This window comes from Macaca nemestrina, chromosome 10 (assembly GCF_043159975.1).
Source record: "Macaca nemestrina isolate mMacNem1 chromosome 10, mMacNem.hap1, whole genome shotgun sequence".
NCBI classification, from domain to species: domain Eukaryota; kingdom Metazoa; phylum Chordata; class Mammalia; order Primates; family Cercopithecidae; genus Macaca; species Macaca nemestrina.
The window spans coordinates 131,423,495-131,443,349 of NC_092134.1; the positions used below are offsets into that span (position 1 = coordinate 131,423,495).

At 48.5% G+C, this 19,855-nt stretch overlaps 1 pseudogene; it reads right to left on the minus strand.

Annotated features, from left to right (window-relative positions):
• The window catches only part of LOC139356823 (SH3 domain and tetratricopeptide repeat-containing protein 1-like), a 48,291-nt pseudogene extending 34,200 nt beyond the window's left edge, over positions 1-14,091 (minus strand).
• Positions 14,092-19,855: the final 5,764 nt, after the last annotated feature.

Genomic DNA, 19,855 nt, shown 5'->3' on the forward strand with positions numbered 1-19,855 from the left:
GATGGGTGCAACTTCTCATGGAGCCGCTCGGCCCAGATCACCAGGCAACAGGGCTGCCGGATGAGACACTCGGCCCAGATCACCAGGAAACACGGCTGCCAGATGAGACACTCGGCCCACATCACCAGGAAACATGGCTGCCAGATGAGACACTCGGCCCAGATCACCAGGAAACAGGGCTGCCGGATGAGACACTCGGCCCAGATCACTAGGAAACAGGGCTGCCGGATGAGACACTCGGCCCAGATCCCCGGAAGCAGGGCTGCCGGATGAGACATGGGGCCCAGATCACCCGGAAACAGGGCTGCTGGATGAGACACTCAGCCCAGGTCACCCGGACACAGGGCTGCCGGATGAGACACTCGGTCCAGATCACCCGGAAACAGGGCTGCCGGATGAGACACTAAGCCCGTCCACCGGAAAGGAAATCTGGCTGGGCAGTGGAGGGAAATTCACACAGGTTACCCCGGCCTAACAGCAGCAACAACATGAACAAAGCAAAAAATACCTGACTGGAAAGTCGTAGCCTGGCTAGCAAATTCGAAACAGAGCCACAATCCTAGCAGCACACATCACTGCAACACAGAGCTTCCATCAGTGTGTGCACACTTCAATTAGAAATGTAAAATGTCCATGTTTTTGGAACAAGGGGGCTATTTGTGTGTGTGTGTGATGTTAAACAAAACAGCTCAGAAGAAAGTGTTGGCAAGGAAATAGAAGTAGGCACCCTTATACGTTGACAGTGAGATAACGGTATGGCCCTAACGGAAGGGAATCCAGGAACACCCATCAACATTTAAAATGCGCAGAACCCTGGATCCCACAATTCCATTTCTAGCAAAGCATCCTATGAACATATTCACGTAAATATGCAAGAATTATGTACAACTCAGCATTGATTAATCCAAATGGCTGGGAACAACCTAAATACTTACCAGTGGGGAACTGGTGGAGAACAGTGTTTATCTTATGCCAACATCTATGTTTTTAAAAAGAAGACACATAGGCTGGGCACAGTGGCTCACGCGTGTAATCCCAGCACTGAGAGGCTGAGGCAGGCGGATCATGAAGCCAAGATATCCAGACCATCCTGACCAACATGATGAAACCCCGTCTCTACTAAAAATACAAAAATTATCTGGGTGTGGTGGTGCACGCCTGTAGTCCCAGCTACTCAGGAGGTTGAGGCAGGAGAATCGCTTGAACCCGGGAGGTGGCGGTTGCAGCGAGCTGAGATCATGCCAGCCTGGTGACAGAGCAAGACTCTGTCTTGGAAAAACAAACAAACAAACAAAAACTGGCAACAGTGGTCACAGGGCGGTGATGGGAGTAGGACTTCCTTTCACTCTCCAGGACCTTTTGAATGCCGCTCATATTACATATTCAAACTATATGACTACAGTAAATATTTTCAAAGTAACTATGAAAAACTGGGGGAATAATAATATCTAACACACAGGACTGCTGTATAAAGGATGAAAAACATTAAGCACTATCAGAGTTCAAAGGAAGCAAGATTAATTCTAGCTTGGATGTCAGAGCGAGGATCATGTAAAGGAAGTATTTCAAGTCTTGAAGGAGGGAGAAGATTTAAAGAGGCAGAAGTGTGAAGAAGATGTCCCAGATGGAGATAAGAACACAGGTGAAGAAGATGAAGAGATGAGAAGGTATAAATTCTAAGTGCAGTTTTCAGGCTGGGCTTCAGAACAGGGCTTAGGCAACAAGCTGGAGTGCAAGGCTGATGGTGGGAATCGAAACACTGAAACCCAAACTTGCATATCACGCCCAGATCATGAGCCTTGAATGCCAAGCCAGGGAACCCGTCCTCGATCATAACAACAAAAAAGTCACTGGGCCGGGTGCGGCGGCTCATGCCTGTAATCCAGTGCTTTGAGAGGCTGAGGCGAGAGGACTGCTTGAGGCCAGGAGTTTGAAACCACTCTGGACAACACAGCAAGACTCTATCCTTACAAAAAATTTAAAAATTAGCTAGGCAGGATAGCAAACCTGTAGTCCCAGCTACTCAGGAGGCTGAGGCGGGAGGATCACTTGACCCCAGGAATTTAGGGTTACAGTGAGTTGTGATGGCACCTGCATTCCAGCCTGAGCAACAGAGCAAGGGCATGTCTCAAAAATCAAATAAAATGAAATTAAATCACTAAAAGTTTGTATAGACATAAAGTATAAAATCATACCATATATGATTTAATCCAGATATATAATATAAATTAGACGGGGAAAAGAGAAATTAGGAAGCTATTATAAGAAGACAAGACTCAACTAAGACATGAGCAAAGGCCCTGGGCTCACAGTGCTATCTTTATATAAAGGAATGAACTACCACATTTATTTTCATGGCATCACCAACTTAAATACAGACTACATTATTCTGGAACCATCTCTGCATCAGTCAAATCAGATGGCCATAATACCATAGGCAAATACCATAAAAAACACCATAGGCTGTGTGGTTTAAACATTAGTTTATTTGTCCAAGATCAAGGTGTCGGCCAACTCAGTTCTGGGACAGGGACCTCTTCCTGGCTTGCAGACAGCCACCTTTCTTCTTGTTTCCTCACACCAGGGCAGTGGGAGCTCTCTGCTTTCTCCTCTTCTTTTTTTTTTTGAGACAGAGTCTCGCTCTGTCACCAGGCTGGAGTGCAGTGGCACAATCTCAGCTCACTGCAACCTCTGACTCCCTGGTTCAAGCAACTCTTCTGCCTCAGCCTCCCGAGTAGCTGGGATTACAGGCACGTGCCACCACACCAAACTAATTTTTGTATTTTTAGTAGAAACAGGGTTTCAGGATGGTCTCAATCTCCTGACCTCGTGATCTGCCCACCTCGGCCTCCCAAAGTGCTGGGATTACAGGTGTGAGCCACCATACCTGGCCTGGTTTCTCTTCTTCTAAGGACACTAATCCTGTCAGACCAGGGCCCACGCTCATGACCTCATCTAACCCTAATCACCTCCCGAAGGTCCTATCCCCTAATACCATCACACTGGCAGTTGGGGCTCCAGTACAAGAATCTGGGGGAGACATAAACATTCAGTTTATAGCAAGGTCTTTTCAATCCTGTTGAAAAAACAACCAACTGAGTAGGCGAAGAAGTACCTTATATGTAAGCAAGTCAGGATTTTTCATAATTCTGCTAACACATTAAGGTCAATTTAAAATGTCTGATAACAAGAGTCAGAAGCAGAGATAAATGGAAGTTAGTTACTCTGCATTTTAGGCCCACATTGAGCTGTCTTTCAATGACATTGTGGCACAAAGAACATTACTTTCTATTCCTGGTTTTGCCACCAAAAAAGCTGGAACATTTCCCTGTATTTCCATTTATCTCTAAAATCACTGGGCTGACCTAGCAGACCTCCAAGGTCCCTTCCATTCACAAACTCCACAAATAACTTCCTACCAACAGAGGCTACACAAATAAACTACACTGACGAGGGGGAAAGCTAACACTAGCAAACAATGAGATGCACACAAGACAAGACGTATAGAGAACTGGGTCAACCACAAACTGGTGGACGATGAGCCGGCGGTGGATAAAAACACATTCCCTAACGATGGACAGAGAGGCAGTGGCGCCGAGGTAGTATTGTTGAAGATTTCCTGTTTTAAATCTTCAAGATAAATGGCCCAATTGTTTATAGTCATTCTGATTAAATGTGAACGTGAAAACTTCCTCCAGGGGACACAGACATCTAAAAAGTTCCCAATGTATCCAATCCGTCATTTGATATTTTTAATGACAAGAAAAATGAGGGACTGAATATACAAACAGACCATGCCTGATCATATGTATAAAGACAGAACTCAGACCACAACCTGCAGCTGCCCACCCAGGAAACCAATCCCCTATCTACAGTCAACAGCCAGGAGGCCAGCCAGGCTAGCACATCAGACAGGAAGCCAGACTGCTCTCTCTCCACAACCCAGAAACTAAACCACAACTCTGTCCCACGTGGCCAGGACTTGACTCAAAACTAACAGCCACCCTAATTTTGGCCCCTGTTTCCCAGGTAGGATCATTCAGAGAAAGCCAAATACGCCCCTAACCAATCACATAGGACACCCCGCTTCTGCACAGCCACGTCCAGCCCCCACAACAGCCGCCACTGGGAGCCGTTCTTTTCCATCTTGAAGCTTCCCCGCTCCTCATCTGCCACTCACTTGCATGTCAGTCTCTGCCACACGCAAGTGACGGTGCCGACTCCCTTACCACAGCAGCTCTGAGAAAGTCGCCTCTGCCTGTCTCATGTGGGCGGCCTTCTTTTTTTTCCCCCAAAGAGTAAGTCTTAAATGAGGGGCTTCTCTCTATATGGCCAAGCTATGGCAGATTCCAAGCCTGGAAAGACCATACACCCCTCAGGTCCTCTTTCCACAAAACACAGCTTCCTTGAGTTCTTCAGTCACTCCCCACCAACCAGGGAAGGAACCACGTGTTATGGGAAGATCAAGGGCCTTGAAGTCAAACTTCTAAGTTCAGCAAGTACTTCATCTTTCCATTTAATAGATTACATGGCCTTGGCCAGGCATGGTGACTCACACCTGTAATCCCAGCACTTTGGGAGGCTGAGTCAGGCGGATCACCCGAGGTTGGGAGTTCAAGACCATCCTAACCAACATGGAAAAACTCCGTCCCTGCTAAAAATACAAAATCAGCCTGGTGTGGTGGCGCATGCCTGTCATCCCAGCTACTCGGGAGGCTGAGGCAGGAGAATCACTTGAACCTGGGAAGCAGAGGTTGTGGTGAGCTGAGATTGCACCATTGCACTCCAGCCTGGGTAAGAAGAGCAAAACTCTCTCAAAAAAAAAAAAAAAAAAAAAAAAAAAATGACGTGACCTTGAATAATCTTCTTAACTTCTCTAAGCCTCTATCTTCATCTTCAATAAAATAATTTTACCTCCAAGATTGCATTAAATGGAATCCCACATGTAAAACAGCTGATAAATATCAGGGACCTAACAGCTGTGCGCTCCTACTGCTGCCCCACTTTACCACAAGGGAGAAGCGCAAGACGTCCAGAAAAAGCCTGTTGACCCCTACACCTCAGCATCCTGTGTTCACACAAGGCACAGTGGCATCCAGACTTACCGGGGTCGCCCAAATACAAGACATGTTTTGATTTTTCAACTTAGATACACATGGCTTCTAACGTTCACCATATATGATCCATAATTTAGAGGAGATTTTCCTACACTACCCTGCGGTTCTATTTTAGCAGACTTAGATGTGCCATAATAGCTCACTCTCTTAAGCCCTCTTCAGTATCAAAAACAAAACTTTAATCTGTAACACAGTTATCAGCAGTGAAAGTGGAAAAGGTACCTATGAGTCAAAATGACCCTCTGGCCCGCCCCGCCCCACCGTACAAAAAGCCGTTCAGGAGGATTTGGGCCGATTAAGAGAATGCTGTCTGTATTCCCAGGGACAGACAAACGCCTACCCTGGTTAGAAGCTGTGCTGCTCAGCCTCCAGGGTAGAAAGCTCCCCACACCCTCTACCCAAGGAGAAGAGAAGCACATGGGGTGGCCAGGCTCCAGCATGTGGACTGCTGAGTGTGGTTTCTGCAGTCCAGGTCGCCGCCCTGGGTGAAGCTCTTCCTTCCTTCTTTTCCACCCAAGTGGCCAAGGTTGTACGGCTGCTGTAGGGCCTCTTCCCTAGGATGAGTCAGCCCAGCCATTCCCCTTCCCCTTCCTTTTTTTTTTTTTTTTTTTTTTTTTTGAGACGGAGTCTCCCTCTGTCATCCAAGCTGGAGTAGTACAGTGGCGCAATCTTAGCTCACTGCCACCTCTGCCTCCTGGGTTCAAGCAATTCTCCTGCCTTGGCCTCCCAAGTACCTGGGATTACAGGCGCCCGCCACCACACCCAGCTAATTTTTATATTTTTAGTAGAGACAGAGTTTCAACTGGTTGGCCAGGCTGCTCTCGAACTCCCGACCTCAGGTGATCCACCTGCCTCGGCCTCCCAAAGTGCTGGGATTACAGGCATGAGCCACTGCGTCTGGCCCAGTCAGTCCAACCATCCTAACTTTTTGTTCTGGCAAAATTACTCTCTTCCACGTCTACCTTCCAAGTAGCTACATCAGAGATCTGGCCTTGGGGCAGGCTTGAAGAATCCCCGTTTTTGGTCCTCAAGAGGTCCTACCAGGGTCTGGGACAATTCCAAGGCTTGTGTTCTTAAAGAGGAAAGAAACCTCACATACACAGCTCTCACAGAGCTCAGGCGAGCCCGTATCGGAGGCAAGGCTTGGGAGGCGGCCCTAAGGTTTGGGTGTGCATCTATGATAACAGCTAAGAGATCTGAAGCCAGCTGTCTGGGTTCAAACCTCAATTCCAACAGCACTGGCTGTGTGATGTTAGACAACGTCCCCAGCCTCTCTGTGGTTCCGTTTCCTCACTGTAAAAGGGTCACAATAATAGAGCTGCTCTAAAAATTAAGTGAATTCGTGCATATAAGGTATTCAGAACAATGCTTGGCACATGGAGGAATTCAACACACACGTATTGAACAGAGTAACTTAGCAATTAGTAAATATACTCATGCAGGCCAGGGGCGGTGGCTCACACCTGTAATTCCAAAACTTTGGGAGGCTGAGGCCAGAGGGTCACTTGAGCTCAGGAGTTTGAGACTAGCATGGGCAACACAGCAATATTCCATCTCTAAAACTGTGTTTGTGTAACATATATGTATATATACACTCATATATTCACAGTGTATTTATAATATACAAAATAGTTGGAATACAGACTTAACTATTCACAATGGTTACTTCTAGAGAAGGGGGAATGCAAATTTCAGCTTTTTATCCCACACATATATTCTTGTATCATCTGAAATATTTAAGCCAATTGTATGTATAAATTTGCCCCGAAACACATAGCAGAACACTGTAGTTTTGACTCAAAAATCTTCAAATCATGATGGAATTGTTCTGTGAAAGTAAAGTTAGAGAGATGAAAAGTCTCCCTCCAGCCTAAATGCTCTTTCATCTGACCTATATTACACACACCAATGCAGACGCCCCAATCCTTTCCCCACTGTCACAAGAATTTTTCAGAGAACTGCATTCCCCTTTACAAACTAGATGATAGTTAGAGTTACCAGGCAAGAACGTGGATCCAGTTCTGCTTTTTCAAAGCCCAATGTTCCTCACATAATAGCAATGCATTCTTCAACCGGTCAACTGCCCCCAACACCTGAGCTCTCTGTTGTACACAACTCAACCAGGCCTGGGAGAAAGCAGGTGCAAATTTCACTTACTCAGTAACAACACATCCCGCCTGATTCTTCTGCTGGGCTAGTTCTCAAGTCATCTTTTCCTAAGCTTTCATTCGGTTCTACCACACGTACCCAGGCTGGGTCAAATACTTTACCAGGTTTTTTTTTTTTTTTTTTTTTTTTGAGACGGAGTTTCACTCTGTCGCCCAGGCTGGAGTGCAGTGATGCCATCTCAGCTCACTGCAACCTGTGCCTCCCGGGTTCAAACAATTCTCCTGCTTCAGCCTCCCAAGTAGCTGGGACTACAGGCGTGCCACCACACCCAGCTAATTTTTGTATTTTTAGTAAAGATGGGGTTTCACCATATTGGCCAGGCTGGTCTCAAACTCCTGGCCTCGTGATCCACCCGCCTCTGCCTCCCAAAGTGCTGGGATTACAGGCCTGAGTCACTGCACTTGGCCTACTTTACCAGTTTTATTCCTGAATTAAACCTGTTATTACTATCAATAATGTCAATCAGTGCCATTTCATTCACCGTATGACACACACACACAAAGCACTTCATACTCGCTCCACCTATCTGCTTTTCTGCAATGGCCACAGTCTTCCCCATCTTACATGAGAGGCACAGAGAAAGACAATGACTTCTCCAAGGTTCTGTAATTCACAATCAGTGGCAGAACCAACATGCCCAACCAGGTCTGGCCAAAGCCTGTGTTTCAGCCACACCACCTGGTTGCTGCCCCGAAGGTTCAGTGGGCAAGTAACAGATCACTCCGATGCCAGAGGCTTCAGAAATGCCCTCCGCCATGGTACAAGGGACGGTTCGCTCTCAGGAGGGGAGGCAGGGGTGGGAATCAGCACACAGTTCTGCTAGGTTTCTCATGCAGGGCACAGACTATATATTTTGTGCCTTGCTTTGCAGGTGAAATGTCTCCTGCCCCCTGTACAACAGCTTTCTTTGTCCTCTCCACATAAAAGTACAACTGAGTTCCTCAGGGGCAGGCAGTGATCACTGCCCTGTGCCACACCTGACTGATGTCCAAACAGGCGGACACACAAGCTCTTCTCTTATGGCCCAGGCTGCCCCCATCTGCTAAGCATCGAAAACTACACACAGGATTTGCAGAACATGAATGACATGGAGGTGACTGCTTTATCTCTGTTGAAAACTTACTGCACTATAGTAAAAAAGAGAATTCAGGAAAAGCTGAGCATTTGAGGCTGGCTGGCTGTAATCTTCAGCTGCTGAGAAAGCCTCAGCTGCTCGGTTCCACTTTGGAAATCCAACTCCTCCCTCAAAGTCCAACTCAAGTACATCTCCTCTGCGATACCCGCCCCCTTCCTCCCTTTCACAAGCATGTGTTCTCTCTGCAGTCCCAGAGCATTCTATCGTCACCTCTGGAGCCACACTGTCCCAGCCTACAGCCAGCTCAGTGCACAGCTGCCTCTCCCTGTGTGTACCTGCAGGCCCCACCTGGGCTGGAAGGCTGCCTCCTTCTCCTCCACACAGAGGCGGCACTCAGGAACTACTGAAGGAGGGAGGGAGTGGATGAGGAAGATCACCCAAGGGCCACAGGGAGTGGCCTGCAGCTCCCAGCAGGAACAGCCCCTGCCCTGCCAATCCGGAGGTGCTGGCTCTGTTCTCAGCAGGGCCGCTAAAAGCTCCGTTATAACAGCTCTAGGCCACAACGGTCAACTTGGTGTCAGGCCCTAGAGACACCAAAACTCCTAACAAATAAAGAGGCCGCGTATGCAGCTTGCTGGTTAAAAGCACAGGCTTTGGAGTCAGAGCTTCAATTCCACTTATTATGTGACCTTGAGCAAGTTACTCAATGCATCAATCTCATTTTGTCACTGGCAAAATGAGGACATTATCTGCCACACAGTGTTGCTGAAAAAGTTAAGAGAGGTGACAGACACAAAGTGCTTGGCACTTACTTACTCTTACTGGTTTATTACAAAGAAGAGAACACAGGAACAGCCAAATGTAAGAGACGCACACGGCACACCACGGGGCAGAGAGGTCGGGGCTCCCATGCCGTCCCTGGAAGTGCCGCTGTCCCTGGAAGTGCCACCTCGCCAGCACCAAATGAGTTCACCAAACCAGAAGCTCTCCAAACCCAATATTTAGAGGGTTTTATGGAGTTTTCATAACATAGACATGATTAAGTCATTGGCTACTCGTGACTAGCTCAATCTCCAGCCTGTCTCGTCTCCCCTCCCAGAGGTAGGGGTGGGGCTGATATGTCCAACTCTTTACTCATGACTCATCTTTCTGGCAACCAGCCCTAATCCTGAACCTGTCCAGGGGCCCGAAGCCACCTGTCATCTCATCATACAAAAGACACTCCTAACACCCCAGAGATTCCAAAAGTCTTAGAAGCTCTTGTGTCAGGTATTGAAACCTAAGACCAAATATTATAACCAATGATGTTCCTATCACTCAGGAAATTACAAGGGTTTTAGAAGCTCTGGGCCAAAAACCGGGAAGAATACTAAATACATACACTATTGTACTATGTAGCCCACATCACAATAACTTTTTTTTTTGAGAGAGTCTACCTCTGTTGCCCAGGTTGGAGTACAGTGGTGCAATCTCAGCTCACTGCAACCTCCACCTCCCAGGTTCAAGCACTTCTTGTGCCTCACCCTCCTGAGTAGCTGGGACTACAGGTGTGCGACACTACAACTGACTAATTTTTGTATTTTTTAGTAGAGACGGTGTTTCACTGTGTTGGCCAGGCTGGCCTTCAACACCTGGCCTCAAATGATCTTCCTGCCTCGGCCTCCCAAAAATCTGGGATAAGTCACAAGCCACCATGCCTGGCCTCACTACCACAATAATTATACTGAGAGGATGGGGGAGAAAAACGTGGGCGCCGGGCGCGGTGGCTCAAGCCTGTAATCCCAGCACTTTGGGAGGCCGAGACGGGCAGATCACGAGGTTAGGAGATCGAGACCATCCTGGCTAACACGGTGAAACCCCGTCTCTACTAAAAAATACAAAAAAACTAGCCGGGCGACGTGGCGGGCTCCTGTAGTCCCAGCTACTTGGGAGGCTGAGGCAGGAGAATGGCGTAAACCCGGGAGGCGGAGCTTGCAGTGAGCTGAGATCCGGCCACTGCACTCCAGCCTGGGAGACAGAGCGAGACTCCGCCTCAAAAAAAAAAAAAAAAAAAAAAACCTGGGCAACAGGAGCAGTGGGGAGGGTAAGCAACCTGAATCCTTGTCTTCCGCAGTAGGACATCTCCCTGTCTTTCACACAATCTAGAAGCACCAGCTAAAACATAAACATAGTAACCTCCAAGGAGCAGGGATCAGGGTGAAGAAGGGTAAGGTAGGGGATTGCTGGGTTTTGTTCTAAGCCTTGTTAATTTCTGATTCTTAGAGCTGTATGCCTGTACACCTTTGCTAAAAATGAGTATTTACCTGTAATCCCAGCACTTTGGGAAGCCAAGGTGGGCGGATCACGAAGTCAGGAGATGGAGACCATCCTGGCTAACACGGTGAAACCTCGTCTCTACTAAAAATACCAAATATTAGCCGGACGTGGTGGCGGGCGCCTGTAGTCCCAGCTACTCAGGAGGCTGAGGCAGGTGAATGGTGTGAACCTGGGAGGCAGAGCTTGCAATGAGCTGAGACCACGCCACTGCACTCCAGCCTGGGTGACAGAGCGAGACTCCGTCTCAAAAAAAAAAAAAAAAAAAAAAAAAAAAAAAAAAAAAGAGAATTTAATGTTTAAACAAAATCTGATACTTGACCAACAACAATAGTATATTAAGTGATATGTTTTTTTGTTTTTGTTTGAGAGAGGGCCTTGCTCTGTTGCCCAGGCTGGAGTGCCGTGGTGCAATTCTAACTTACTACAGCCTCAAATTATTGGGATCAGGTGATCAACTTCCTGAGCAGCTAGAACCACAAGTGTGTACCACCACGCCCAGCACTTTTTTTTTTTTGGTAGAGGTGGAAGTCTCGCTATGTTGCTGGTCTTAAACTCCTGACCTCAGTGGATCCTACTGCCTCAGCCTCCCTAAGTGCTGGGATTACAGATGTGAGCCACCACACCAGGCCCAAGTGGTGTATCTAAAATTTTTTGGAATCCAACCACTTTGAAAATGTATGGAGAGCTATAAATAGTCTCCCCATAAACACACATGGATGCATATACACAAAATTGTTGCACAGGATTTTGGGGACTTCATAAATTTCTGAAAGCCAGGTTAAAAACCTTAGGATTATAGATTCTAGTTTCTCTTTTTTTTTTTTTTCCTTTTCTTTGTTGTTTTTCTTTTTTTTTGAGATAGAGTCTCACTCTGTCGTCCAAGCTGGAGTGCAGAGGCCTGATCTCAACTCACTGCAAGCTCCGCCTCCCATGCATTCTCCTCCCTCAGCCTCCCGAGTAGCTGGGACTACAGGCGCCTGCCACCTCGCCCGGCTAATTTTTTGTATTTTTAGTAGAGGCAGGGTTTCACCATAGCCAGGATGGTCTCAATCTCCTGACCTCGTGATCTGCCCTCCTTGGCCTACCAAAGTCTGGGATTACAGGCGTGAGCCACCGCGCCTGGCCCTAGATTCTGGTTTATTAAAGGAAATGTATTTGAAGTCAGAGCTTGTCATTTATTGCATAGGAAAATAAAAACTTAGTTAAAAAAATCAAAAACACCCACATGATAAAATGAGGTCCTGCTTGGTTTTAAACTACTTGGTGACCATCAGTTGTTTTCTTGACCTCGGGATGCACCTAATTCCTAACTATGAATAAAGGTACAAACATTGTTTATTGGGCTTTTGGCTTCAGCCTTGAAACAATCAGATTCTCTCAAACTCAAGAATGTGAATCGCTGTTGGGTTGATGCAGCTGTTTGCATTCTAGAAATGGACCTGGAATCGTGTACTTTTCGCCCATGAAGAGTCCTTTGTGTAAAACTTGAAAAGGCAAGGTCCCAAATTCCCCATATGGGTGTTTCTTCCAGTAGAGGAATTACTCTAATGACTTCTTAGCAAAACTTACATAATCAGAGCAGGCCATCAAAATACTCCAAAACACAAAGTTTAGCTCCGTTTCTGATGGACCTCTCTCCACTGCTATGAATCTCACCAACAGCCTCACATCAAGTCAGAGGAATGGTTTTTCATTTAAGAAGGATCTTCCTGGCTGGGTGCGGTGGCTCACGCCTGTAATCCCAGCACTTTGGGAGGCCAAAGTGGGCGGATCATGAGGTAAGGAGTTTGTGACCAGCTTGGCCAACCAAGTGAAACCCCGTCTCTACTAAAAATACAAAAATTAGCCGAGCTTGGTGGCTCGTGCCTGTAGTCCCAGCTACTCAGGAGACTGAGGCAGGAGAACTGCTTGAACCCGGGAGGTGGAAGTTGTGGTGAGCCAAGATCGTGCCACTGCACTCCAGCTCGGGCAAGAGAATGAGACTCCGTCTCAGAAAAAAAAAAGAGGGATCTTCACGTTCCTGCCAATTTGCAAAAAAAAAAAAAAAATTGGTATCTCTTAACCAGAGGCAATGAAAAGCACCTCCCAGGCTGCTGTAGTAAGTGGATCGGTAACTGTGGTGGGAGATTCCAACCCCCTAGACCTGCGACTATGTCACACAGCAAAAGAGCTTTGCCACAGGCCTTAGGAGGAGTATCCTGGGCTATCCAGGGAGGTCCAATCTAATCCCATGAGCCTCTAAGAGCATAGAACTGGCCAGGCACGGTGGCTCACACCTGTAATCTCCACACTTTGGGAGACTAAGGCGGGTGGATCACGAGATCAAGAGATGGAGACCATCCTGGCTAAAATGGTGAAACCCCATCTCTACTAAAAATATAAAAAGTAGTCGGGCGTCATGGCGGGCACCTGTAGTCCCAGCTACTCAGGAGACTGAAGCAGGAGAATCACTTAAACCCGGGAGGTAGAAGTTGCAGTGAGCTGAGATCATGCCACCGCACTTCAGCCTGGGCAACAGTGCAAGACTCCATCTCAAAAAAAATTTTTTAAATAGGGCATAGAACTTTCTCCGAGTGGAAGAAGAGAAATGCACACACGGGAACTGGAGAGCCTGACCAGGTCCCTGGCCTAGCTAGTCCTGAGCTGATGGGACCACATGCAAAGACCAGATAGAGGCCTCAGGAGCTGAGGGCAGCTCCCAACAGATGGCCAGCAAGGGAACAGACACCTCAGTCCTGCAACCACAAGGAACTATATTTGGCCAAAAGCACTTGGAAACAGTTCTATAGTGAGGAATGCAGCCCAGCCCACGTGGTGATTTTTGCCCAGTGACACCCACGTCAGACTTCTGCCCCACAGAACTGTGAGATGATACAATTTTGATTGTTTTAAGCCACCAAATTTGTGGAAATGTGGTAAAGCAGCAACAGAAATGAATACAGTGATTTACGTGGAAACCCCTAGAAGTGTCTGGCACAGTGTTGACACCTGACAAGCGTTTCCTGATTTCCTTACATCGCAAGGCAAGGCTGGCCACACTCCATCCAAAACAATAGATGATAGACTTGTTCTGACAAAACAGATTCAGTGAATTATAAATGGCCCAGAACACCTACAGATTTTAGGTTTCAGGTCAGTGATTGCCTTTCCTTTCACTTAGAAACCTCCCAATGCTCATCTTACTGATAATCTCTAAGTACCATGCAGGAGACTAAACACCAGACAAACCCAGCCCCAGATGCCCCGAGGGAGCCCATCCCAGCACTCACTCCGTTGCACTGAAATGATGTCCAGGTCAGTTGATCCCACTAGAACAAGAACTCCAGCTCTCCATGTGTGAGTCACCAGTGCTGCCTCTGCATCTCTGCTTCTAGGATGGTGCTTCTGCACTTCACAGGAAATCTGTATCAATGTTTGTCAACACTATGTATGACAGTGTCACTTAATATCTGCACAGAAAACATCAATTCTCTGAGGACCAGGGCCGGGTTTATTAGCCTTTGTACTCCCACTGCCACTCTGGGACATCAGAGGCACTCGGTAGAAGTAGGTGAAGAGAAAGAAAAGGCAGAGGAGAGAGGAAAGCAGGACCAACACTGCAGACACAGATTCTGAGGTGGCTGGAGGACAGACAGTGCAGAGAAACTTCCTGGATGCTGGAATGGGGTTCACTGTGATACCTGCTGCTGGATTTCAAATGTCAAAGGTGATGCTTTGCTGACCTTGACCTCTGACTGCCCTTCAGCTTTCCCAACCTCAAGACAAGGCACTTAGAAACTGCAATGTCAAGAAATTATGCTTCATTAAAGCATGGGAATGTTATTTACATGGACGTTCATTACTTCATTTTTTACGTGGGAATGTAAATAATTGAAGAGATTGTTAAAGACTAAATCATGCACATTCAATAACTTTGTAAAATATTAATGATACCTGAAACACAAATTTTGATGTTCCCCAAAAATGCTAAAATATAAAACAATACTGGCCAATTAAAGATAGAAAACAATCCTAATGAAGCTCCCCAACAGACACATTAAAACTTCTCTGTACATTAAACACTTGGGATTTCAAAGGAAAACCCAGATTCATTCCATTCTTAAATACAGTGTTTTTGTTTTGTTTTGTTTTGTTTTAATCTTAGGTAATACAATATTTCATTTAAAATTTACAAAATTCCATTACATTCATGATTTCATTTGATCCTCAAAACAATCTCCTGAGTTAGGCAGAATAGATATTATTAACAATTAACTCCATTTTATAGGTAAGGGAACTGAAGTTCAGAAAGTATTTGGACTTAACGAAAGCTTTAATAGGGCCACATATCGAAACCAAATCCTCTGCTCAAAAGAACTAGAGTAAGTTTTTTGTATTTTTAGTGGAGATGGGGTCTCACCTTGTTAGCCAGGATGGTCTCCATCTTCTAACCTCGTGATCTGCCTGCCTTGCCCTCCCAAAGTGTTGGGATTACAGGTGTGAGCCACCACACTCGGCCACAAGTGGTAATTTTAAACTATGCTTCAAACCATTACACAAAGCCAAGTACATCTACTCAAGGCACTCTCAAATTTCCATGTATTCCCATTTTACTCAACCAAATAAAATGTTAAATTAGAACATATTTCACATGACACTTAAAAGGTCAAAAAACTGCTCCTGAAAAGTTCTGAGCTCAACAACTCCATTAATGAGAAAAAAACAAACCAACTGGATATAGTGAAGATGCTGCACATAAAACACAATTGTGAAGAATATGCAAGATATTGCCAAAAAGCTGCTTAAGCTTTCATCATAGATACTTGTCCTTAACTCCGAGATAAAGTATATACTCATGTAACTAAACTCGTTTAAAAGGAAAAAAAGGGGAAGAAGAAAAAGAATTTCCATTTTAGAATCCACATTTTCAAAGGCCTCCATTACTTACACCATTGCCGGGAAGAGAATTTTTCTCTGCTATATTTGCTTGAAAGAATTAAAGGTGTAGGGCAAAGATTCTTGGAACTTATGTAGTTTGCCATCCTCAAAAGTAAGAAAAATGAAGCCCAGAAGAGAAGGCCTTCCAGGAAAATTCCAGAGCCGGAGGTAGACCCAGTACATTGTTTTTGTTTTTGTTTTGAGACGAAGTCTCACTCTATGGCCCAGGCTGGAGTGCAGTGGAGCCATTTCGACTCACTGCAACCTCCGCCTCCTCGGTTCAAGCTATTTCCTGCCTCAGCCTCCTGAGTAGCTGCGATTACAGGTGCCCACCACCACGCCCAACTAATTTTTGTATTTTTAGTAGAGACAGGGTTTCATCATGTTGGCCAGGTTGGTCTCGAGCTCCTGACCTCAAGTGATCCGCCTGCCTAGACCTCCCAAAGTCCTGGGATTACAGGCGTGAGCCACAGCGCCCGGCCGACCTGGTAAGTTTTAATCAAGTACTCCGAACTATGCAACAAACACTAGGAACTAATAGAAAAAAAAATTAATCTAAAAGCCCTCTGGAGAGTCAAAGAATTGCAGATTTAAAATAGCATGAATACTTGGATTCATGGTATTGAAAAAGGACCTCGCATTTACCCGCATGTACAAACTGCCTGCCCACCTCTATCAGAGCATTTTTCAAGCTGTGCTACAGTTAACTATGTACTACCCAAAGCCAATCTGTCCCTGCAGATCATAAGCTCTTAAAGACCAGGACTTCAGGAGAACAAGCAAAACTTCAGAGAGAAGGGAGCCACCGAAACAGAGTTCATAGCAATGGGTCGGCAGGAGCTGATGACTGGAGGTGCGCGTAGTGTTGGGGTCTGGGACAGTGGAGGGCAGAGAAGGCAAAAGGGTCTGCATGACACGCTACAGGGCTAGGAGCCACAGCTGCGGTGATTAGTTCAGTTTTCTCTTGTATGCCTGTTATTTATACACCATCTCTTGTTCAGAAAGAACTTCAGGTTGAGTATTTGGACTCCTTGAACCTTCTGCTGTTTGTCTCCGGGACTTTTAACACTCTTAAAAGGGGGAAACTGTCTAGTTTGATTTTGCTTCCTGGGACATTACAGGTTTTTCAAAAGTTTGATGAAAGCATTCACTAAGGAGTGATTCCACTTTCTTTGGTGGCTGAGAAATACAGCGTCTGAGGGGCAGCATCAGGTCTTCCCATCAAGCTGAGGTCGGAGTCTCCCCCACCCATGGACCTCACCCTGGCTCTCTCCTCATAAATCTGACCTCTAGCTGTAACTGCCTTGGCCTCATTCCCTGCGTGTGGATGCTCCTGCTTGAAACGCATTTTCCGGCCCGCCAAATTTTTGGGAGAGTTTCTTCCACTCTCCAGGCGCTGAGAGCTACAAAGTTTAATCTGGCTTTCCAGATTTTTTTTTCTTCCCATTACTAACGGAAGAAATCAAGAAGCGCCAGGCAGAAGGGCCGTGCTTCCTCCAATCAGAGCTCAGCCCGGGGCCAGAGCTGGAAGCGCGGCGGTGGGACGCGGTGACAGCCCCTCGCCCCCCCCCCCCCCGGACGCGCCAGCCAGGGCAGAGGTCTGTGCGGCCACTGCGCGACAGCTTCGGGCGCGCGCCTCTCGCTTCCTCCCGCCCGGCAAGTGAGAGGATAAATCACGGGTTGGGGGCAGTGCGCCCCGACCAACAGCGCCCCCAGGGCACAGACAACCACTACACCCGCGTCCCAGGTGGGGTCGACCCAGACGAGCCACGGGGCGGCGCACAGCCCCACTAGCAGGGCGGCCAGGACCCACGCGCGCGGGTCCACGCAGCCACCTATATAGGTGACAAAACACTCAGGAAGCCGTCATGCGGGCCGGGAAAGAGCCCCCACCCAGAGTCACGGACTCCCTCGTTCGAGGGTCCTCGCAGTCCCTTCGGTGATAGCCAAGCAGTCTCGCTGCGAGGGAGGGCGGGGAGGGCGACGGAGTGTCCCACTCGCGGTGACCCGGACCCGTCCCACGAGTGGGTCCTCGCAGGACGCCCTCTGCCGCACACGGGGACCAGCCACGCCGCGGGGGTACCGGGCAGAAGTCAGCGCCCGGGTCCATGCAGTCCCCTCCGCGGCAGACGCGGGGAGCCGGGGAGCAGTGGGGACCGGCCCCCACCCGCAGGGCGACCGGGACCACCGCGCGGGCCCACGCGGTGTCGCAGGAGGCGCGAAGCCCCCGGTGGCACCAGAGGCCGAGACAAAGCCCAGGCGCACGGACCCCGGATCCCGACCCCGGACCCTAAGGAGCCCAGCTCGAAGCAGCCACGCCTGGGGCAGAGACCCCCGCCCGGTCCGGAGACCCGGTCGCCGGTCGCGCCGTCTCACCTCAGGCCGCCGCCTCGCAGCGCTCGCTCCTAGCCGCGGCGCCTGGGCCGACTGGAGGGCAGCTGAGCAGCCGACAGAGCCGCGGCAGCCTCAACAATGAAGCCCCGGGGCGGGGCCGCAGCCTCCGCTTCAGCCCGTGTTCCCCGCTCAGGATCCGGCTGGGATCACTGAGCTGCAGCTGGCGCTGGGCTGCCGCGGGGACACACACACACAGCGCAAGCCACACGGCCCCGACCGCCGCCCCGCCCCCAGTGGAGCCGGGAGCCCAGGGCCCGCCCCCCGGCCAATGGGGAGCGAGCTGCGCGGAGAGGGCGGGGCCTGGGGAACAAAGGGAAGTTGGGAGGGGGCGGCGCTGGGACTGGGCGTGCGGGGTCCCTCGGGAGGACCGGACCCTAGAGCTGGCCGGATTCTGGCCTTCTAGAAGACCCAGCTCAACGTCCACTTGAAGTCTGCTCTACGGGACCCGCTCATCTCAAGCCCAGAACTCAGGCTTTTAGGGCAGAGAGCGAGATACAGGCTTGCTTTACAAAAAGGGAAACTGAGGTCCAAGGAATAGGATTGCCTGCTGCCCAAAGTCACCTAGTCCCATTCACTCGTTCACCTTGTCATTCAGCAAACATTTGGAAGCACGTATGGTGGGCGTTAGGAGTGAAATAGGGCCGGGCACGGTTACTCGCGCCTGTAATCTCAGCACTTTGTGGGGCCGAGGCAGGTGGATCACTTGAGGCCAGGAGTTCGAAACCAGCCTGGCCAACAAGATGAAACCCCGTCTCTACTAAAAAGACAAAAACTTAGCCGATCGTGGTGGCACGTACCTGTGGTCCCAGCTACTGGGGAGGCTGAGGGAGGAGAATCGTTTGAACCCGGGAGGTGGAAGTTGCAGTGAGCTGAGATTGTGCCACTGCGTGCACTCCAGCCTGGGCGACAGAGTGAGACTCTGTCTCCAAAAAAAAAGAAAATTAATAGATGGGAAGTAGAAGCGAACTTAGGCCTTCCCTGAAGGAGCTCGGCCAAAGAGTACCTGAAATGTCTCTGCATCTCTTTAAGGTCTGATAAAGGAACGAGGAGCGAGCACTAATCACCTCCCTTTCCTGCCTCAGAGCTTTCATGTGTTTGCTGTTCCCCGCCTGAAATGCCAAGTACCAATGATATTTATTTGTTTATAGAAATGGGGTCTCCCTATGTTGCCCAGGCTGGTCTCAAACTCCTGGCCTCAAGCTATCCTCTTGTCTGAGCCTCCCAAAGTGTTGGGATTACAGGCATGATCCACTGTCCCCAGCCCTGATCGTTTTTAAAACCTCTTTCCTCATCTTATTTGAGCTTCCTGCATCATGTGACCCCACACCCTTGGTTTTCCTGTACCTCTATAGCGGCTCCTCTGTGGGTGCCGGGGACCCACCCCTTTCTCTGCCCAACTTGTATATGTCTGGGCTCAGGTCAAATGCCCTTCCATTTGCAGTGGGCACTGCTACAGGAAATCTCTTGCCCTTCCGGGTTTCACAAACCATCCACATGCTCTGCTGCCTGCCAGAGACATCCATCCCAGTCAGATGCCCAGCCCTGACCTTTCCCAAAGCCCCAGCTGGACACAGGGAAGCATCTCAAATTTTCTGCGGGCCAAAACAGAGTGCTTTATTAGTGCCCTAACCTGCTCATCCACATTCTTGTGATTCTCTGTAAACAGCCCCTCCATCCACCCACCTGCTCAGGTGAAAAATCTCACATCCTCCTTCAGTCCTTCCTCCCCGAACCTCTCAGCAGCCCTCTGCCTTCCTAGGACGCTGAGCACCCCTCACTCCCAGCGCCAGCTGGGGTGCTGTCTGAGTGGCTGCCTCCCACGTGGCATGAAGTGTGACCTCTCGCCCAGTGTGGTGGCTTACACCTG